Below are 6,924 nucleotides of genomic sequence, written 5' to 3' on the forward strand. Positions count from 1 at the left end.
CGAAAAGTCACCCTAGTTAACCACCATGGCATTAAAGTGGAATGCCAGCCTAAGGGACCAAAACCCAAGCACATGTTGTGCAACTTGGAAGCCACCACTCCGGACAAAGTGCCCATAGTGAAGGAGTACCCAGATGTGTTCCCAGAGGAACTACCTGGAATGCCACATGACCGAGAAATAGAATTCATCATAGATCTTATCCCCGGAACATCCCCAATGGCCAAGAGACCCTACCGTATGGCAGCAAATGAACTAGTGGAGTTAAAGAAGCAGCTAGGAGAGTTGCAAGAGAAAGGATATATAAGGCCTAGCTTGTCCCCGTGGGGATCACCTGTCTTGTTTGTGAAGAAGAAAGATGGTGGTCTTAGGATGTGTGTAGACTACAGAGCCTTAAATGAAGACACAATAAAGAATAAATACCCACTACCCAGGATCGATGACCTCTTCGATCAACTGCAAGGAGCCAAGTTCTTCTCTAAGATTGACTTGAGGTCAGGGTATTACCAGCTAAAGGTTCGGGAAAGTGACATACCTAAAACAGCCTTTGTAACCCGGTATGGACAATACGAGTTCACAGTAATGTCCTTTGGGTTAACCAATGCTCCTGCTTACTTTATGAGCTTAATGAACAGGGTGTTCATGGAAGAGTTAGATAAGTTTGTCGTAGTCTTCATTGACGACATACTCATCTACTCTCAGAGTGCCGAAGAGCATGAACAGCACCTAAGAATAGTCTTAGAAAGATTAAGAGCCCATGAGCTTTATGCCAAATTCAACAAGTGTGAATTTTGGCTAAAGAAAGTTGCTTTTCTTGGACACGTCATAACGGAAGAAGGAGTAGCAGTGGATCCTGCTAAAGTTAAGGCAGTCGCGGATTGGAAACCGCCGACTAACATAACACAAATCAGAAGTTTTCTTGGATTGGCAGGATACTATCGGAGATTCATAGAAGGATTCTCGAAGATAGCAAAACCTATGACTGAACTGACCCAAAAGGAAAAACCTTTTCAATGGACCAAGGCTTGTGAGGAGAGCTTCCAAGAGCTAAAAGATAGATTAATCACAGCCCAGTGCTAACCTTGCCAGATATTCACAAGGATTTCACGGTGTTCTGTGATGCCTCTAGGCAAGGATTAGGATGTGTCCTAATGCAAGATGGTAAGGTAGTTGCCTACGTATCTAGGCAGTTGAAGGAGCATGAGAAGAATTATCCGACACATGATTTGGATCTAGCAGCCGTAGTGCATGCCCTTAAGCTCTGGAGACACTACCTAATTGGAAATAAGTGTGAGATATTCACAGATCATAAGAGTCTGAAGTATATCTTTACCCAGCCAGACTTAAACCTAAGGCAAAGAAGATGGTTGGAGTTGATTAAGGACTATAATCTGGATATTCAGTATCATCCAGGCAAGGCCAATGTCGTAGCAGATGCCCTTAGCAGGAAGGCTCATTGCTACAACCTGAAAGTTCAGAAACGGAAGCCAGAGCTACTTAAGGAAATTCAACGCCTAAACCTCCAAATAGTCAACGAAGGTTGTGTCAATACCTTGATAGTCCAACCTACCTTAGAAGGCCAACTCCGAAAAGCTCAAGAAGAAGATGAAGAGCTACAGAAAATTAAGGTCCAAACCGGAGAAGGCAAGGTACCTGGATTTTGAGTACATGACCAAGGAACCTTATGGTACAAAGATAGGATCTGTGTTCCTAATAAAGAAGAGTTTAGAAAACTCATTATGGACGAAGCCCATAACTCTGCCTATTCGATCCACCCCGGGTCGACAAAGATGTTCCTGGACTTAAAAGAGAAGTACTGGTGGTCTGGAATGAAAAAGGACATAGCTAGATTTGTCACATGCTGTGACATATGCCAGAGGGTTAAGGCAGAACATCAGAAACCAGCAGGATTATTGCAACCACTTCCTATCCCAGTTTGGAAGTGGGATGAAATCGGGATGGACTTTGTTGTAGGATTACCCCGTACTCAAAGAGGACATGATTCTATATGGGTCATAGTAGACCGTTTGACCAAGGTAGCTCATTTTATACCGGTAAAAGTAACCTATGGAGGAGATAAGCTAGCACAGTTGTATGTAGACAACATCCTCAAGCTTCATGGTATTCCGAGTAGAATTGTGTCAGATCGCGGCCCTCAATTCACCACAAGATTCTGGAAGAGCCTACATCCCACCTTAGGAACTAAGTTGGACTACAGCTCAGCCTATCACCCGTAGACCGATGGGCAGACAGAACGAGTGAATCAAATCCTGGAAGATATGCTAAGAGCTTGTGTGCTCACATATGGAAAAGATTGGGAGAAAAGTTTATCTTATGCAGTGTTCTCTTATAACAACAGCTATCAGACAAGCCTGAAGATGTCACCCTTCGAGGCATTATATGGGAGAAAGTGCAGAACCCCTCTTATGTGGTCTGAGGACGGAGAACGTTGTCTCTATGGACCAGCCTTGATAAAGGAGGCTGAAGAGCATGTAGCCAAAATAAGAGAGAACTTGAAAGCAGCTCAAAGCAGACAAAATAGTTATGCCGACACTAGAAGGAGAAATCTTGAGTTCGAGGCAGGAGACCATGTATATCTGAAGGTATCGCCGATTCTGTCAAGTGCAGTGGAGCAACCACACTAAGGCTGAAGCTACCTGGGAGCGTGAAGATGATCTTCGGAAGGAGTTCCCCTACCTCTTCGAAGAAGAACCTCAAATCTCGAGGACGAGATTTTCCTAAGTGGGGTAGGTTTGTCAAATCCCTAATTTTCCCCCTCCCCTCTCCTCTCTCCTTCCTCTCTCTCTCTCTCTCTCTTCTGTCTCTCTCCCCGTGACTCACCGTCCCGTCGCCGCGCCGGCAGTCCTAGCGCCCCGCGCCTGTGTCTCGCGCCCTGCGCCGTGGCCTCGCGCCCCGAGCCGCCTCGTCCCGCGCGCCGCTCCCCACTGCCGGCTACTATAAAAGAGGATGAACAGTGCCTTCGTCCCCATCCCCTTCCTCACTTCTCTTTCTCTCTCCCGAGCCCACTGCCGTCGCCGCCCTCTCCCCGTGCGCCCCACCGCCGGTGAGCCCCCCCCGGTTCTCTCCTCTCTCTTCCCTCTCCCCGAGCGTACCTGGCCCTTCCCGTCTCCAACGTCGCCGCTCTTCGGTCGCCGGCGCGCCGCCGCTCTCCCTTCGGCTGTCGTCGCCCCCAACCGGTGGCCTGCCTTCGCCCCGCCACCAGCACGGCCGCCGCTGCCGGCGCCCCGTCGCTGGCCTCCGCCGGCCCCCCTGCCGCCGCGCCACCGCTGCACCCACGACGCCGTCGCCCTTCCTCTCTCTCCCTCTCATTCTCTCTCTGTGCCCGAGCCGAGCCGGCCGCCCCTCTCTCTGCTCTGCTCTCTCTCTCTTGTATCCTCTCCCCCCGGTGCACTGACAGGTGGGCCCCCTTGAAGCCGAGCCGCGAGCAGCCGAGCCCACCGACACCGAGCCCGAGCCCGAGCCGAAAAACGGAGCCGAGCCGACCCCAGAGCCGAGCCGATCCCAGAGCCAAGCCGCAAGCCGCGAGCCGAGTCCAGTCCGAGCCGACTCAGCCGAATATTCCAGGAATATTCCCCCCTTTTCTTTTTTCTGAATTTTTCTCCCGGCAAAACTTCCGAAGCCCGTTTCTCCTCCGTCCTAGCTCCGTTTTTGTCGATTCTTCCACCGGTATTCCTCTAAATTCAAGATCTATCCAATCATATCAATTTCATAATTTTTTAAATTGATTGGTCATTGTTTTAATTGTTTGATTGATTGTGCCTTTGTCGTTGTTGCGATTATTAGAGGAAGAAGCATTCGAGGACGACCCTGAGGACCCGGAGTTTGAAGAAGGAGCAGACGAGGACTTCAACGAAGGCAAGTCCTACAACCGTTGATCATGTTGATCCTATGTTTTTAAATACAACCCGTAGAGCCATTGTTTCAAATAATAGGAGTATGCATGTTTAGATTAGTAGTTATGATTCGTAAAGAAATGCTAGAATAGTTATGACCCAGCTTGTTTATCCCATGTCTTGTCATTGTTACCATTATTCCGTTGAAACCCTAGAAGGTTCCCAACATCAACTATAATGATTGCTTGGAAGAATGCTTGTTTACTAGTATGCTTAGGATTGCTTTGCTCAAAAGAAAGAACTAGATTATTTACATATGATAATCATGCTTTACAATGTGAAATGGTGTGTGCTTGGTGCTTGGTGCGTGTAACACTTGTATTCTTGGGAAAACTCTAGAGTAGTGTTGACGAGGGTGAGTAAGGTGCCCCACAAAGGTGGGAGCCACCTTGGAGCAAGGTTCGCCTTTGTGGTGTTCTTGCTGGGAGACTCTTGCCTCGGTCATATAAGGACCGGTTCACTGTGACATCTCACCTAGTATCCACTCGTACAACCACATGGCCTGTATGGGCAGGACTTGACCTAACCCCTCTGACTTAGTGCGGTACCCACCCGGAGGCCGGTAGTGGCAATAGGGACCAGGAGAAGACTTGGGTAGTGTGTAGCCCAAGGTCCGGCTGGTGATATTGTTGAGGCTAAGTCAAGCCTTGGGATTGCTAAGTGATATTTCCCGTGTTTCTTCTAAAGCCCCTGGTATCTTAGTGCCCCATGGGTGGATATTGTGGCTTCGTTGTGAGGTCGTTACGTCTCGTTATGACGGCTTCACCAGTTGCTAAGGTGGGAGGCTGTGCATATCTTGTGGGTAAAGTGTACAACCTCTGCAGAGTGTTAAACCTATCCGGATAGCCGTGTCCTCGGTCAAGGACATGCTATGGTTTGATCACAATGATTAGCTTTTCGGCGTGAGTAACACCTTGGCGTGTGAGTGGGCGGTGTGCCCGTGTTTTCTAAAAAGAATAGTTTTGGCTTTGTGCCCTAAGCCTCTTGGATTGTGTGTCCGCTGGCAAAGTCTTGTGGGGCTGTGTGCCCGTGTTTTCTAAAAGAATGGTTTTGGCTTTGTGCCCTAAGCCTCCTGGACTGTGTGTCCGCTGGCAAAAGTCTTGTGGAAACTGGCGGGACGGACGTTTCTCCCCCAAGGCCGTCAACCCCCATAAGCTCAACCTATGTGTTCACTTCGGAAATGTTTGCGTTAAAGTTAATCTTGCAAAATGAACCCTGCATCAATAAAATTAGCTTTCCGCAAAACCTAAAAGACTCTACAGCCTTATCCTTGATCTATCTTTAAGCATCTAATTTTTTTCCCTTGAGGTAGGACTTGCTGAGTACCTTACGTACTCATACTTGCTAATTGTGGATCCAGATGATCCAGAGACTGACTTCGTCGGAAGAGAAGATGAAGATTAGAGAAGCCGGTTTCGTCTGCACTCGAGCTGCCTGTTGGGCTTGGGTCGCTTTTGTGTATTTCCGCTGTGTTCTAAGGGTTTGTTAATTTATGCCTTCGGGCTTCTATTGTAATGAACTCTGTATTGTATTTTATTATCGTATTTATTCGATATATGACTATGATGTCTATTTCTGTTGGAGTTCGTGCGTACCAGCTACTGATCCAGGGACTGGTATGAGCTACACTAGATGACCCCAAAGGAGGGGTCCGACATGTAATATGTACCTCCATTTAATAAATTATTAATATGTTTTATCCTAATGGTTTACTTACTATTAAATTATAAGTGTCTTATGGCTGCTTTCTGTTAATTTTTTCGTAGTGAAAAATAGTCCCTAGCATAGCATGCCGAATTAGATGTGTATATATGGATGCTCGATAAATGAATTGTTTCTTGCAGGTGTACTACACTTGATCCATCATCTCCATCCAAATGGAATACCAATATGTGTTGCAATAGGGCAATTTCTTTATATGGTGTCATCTATTGGCCTTATCTGTCTGGAATGCTCATAGTGCTTTCTCTGAATTAGAATCCTACGAATGATCTTTTGTTTGGTGTGGCTACAGAAGCCATAAACATCACTTTGTAGTGAAGACACAAAACCACCAGGAGATGTTTTCCCTGATGGATCATGTTTCACGGGGGACGATCCGGTGAAGGCTGGCAAGCCATGTCCTGGTATTTCCCCAGCTGCTATGCGGAGGTTTGAGGTAGTGGAATTGACCGTATGGCAGCAAATGTATTTGTAATGTTCTTTTAGGATGTTGCGTCAAGTGGCTATCTTTCTCCCCTGATGCAATAAGCATTGCAAAAAAAAAATTCAGCACAATGTTGAACCCAGCAATTGCTTGGTTTTTTCAGATGAACCATTGGGTGTGGCAGCAGCTAAAACTGCTGGAATGTAAGTGGTCGTTATCTGTTCATTTTTGCAAGGTTTGGTGCCTTTTGAGTACAAAACTTTTCCTTCGTTTTGCAGGTACGTGGTGATGGTCCCCAATCCAAGGCTGGATGTGTCATATCACAAAGGAGCTGACCAAGTTCTCAGTCCATTGCTGGATTTCAATTCTAGCGAATGGGGCTTGCCACCTTTTAAAGATTACACAACTTTCGTACAGAGACATGTCAAAAATATTGGGAGTGTTAATACGATATGCCACCTCTTTAGTTGCGTTTAAGGATATGCCACTCTATATCACACTGATACATAGGTCCTAGGACCACATGTTTGATGGGACATTGTAGTGGACATCTTAAAATTCAATATGGAGGAGTAGCATATGGTCAAAAAAATCCAAGAGAAAAGTCACTGTTCTAGGCTAGTAATGTTGGCATAGGCACTAAGGCAATAGTAAAAATAAACATTGAGAGATGCTAGCCTAAACACACTAGGTGTAGCTACACCAAAGGGCTGTCCTTGGGCATATGCAGCCTGTGCGACTGCATAGGCCCTCAAATCTTGGGGGCTCCTAAGCTGGGCCAAGCATTTTGGGTATATTCTTTCTATATAGGCTTTGTTTCGATTCATTGCAGGTAGGTCCAGGTTCAGTGATTCGGCCCCTATGATG

General features: G+C 46.7%; 1 pseudogene; it reads left to right on the forward strand.

Moving 5' to 3' along the window:
* The first annotated feature begins 1,787 nt into the window (after positions 1-1,787).
* On the forward strand, positions 1,788-6,534 carry LOC133895044 ((DL)-glycerol-3-phosphatase 1, mitochondrial-like; annotated as a pseudogene).
* The last annotated feature ends 390 nt before the right edge of the window (positions 6,535-6,924 follow it).

The sequence above is a fragment of the Phragmites australis genome, chromosome 16 (assembly GCF_958298935.1).
Source record: "Phragmites australis chromosome 16, lpPhrAust1.1, whole genome shotgun sequence".
Taxonomy (NCBI): Eukaryota; Viridiplantae; Streptophyta; class Magnoliopsida; order Poales; family Poaceae; genus Phragmites; species Phragmites australis.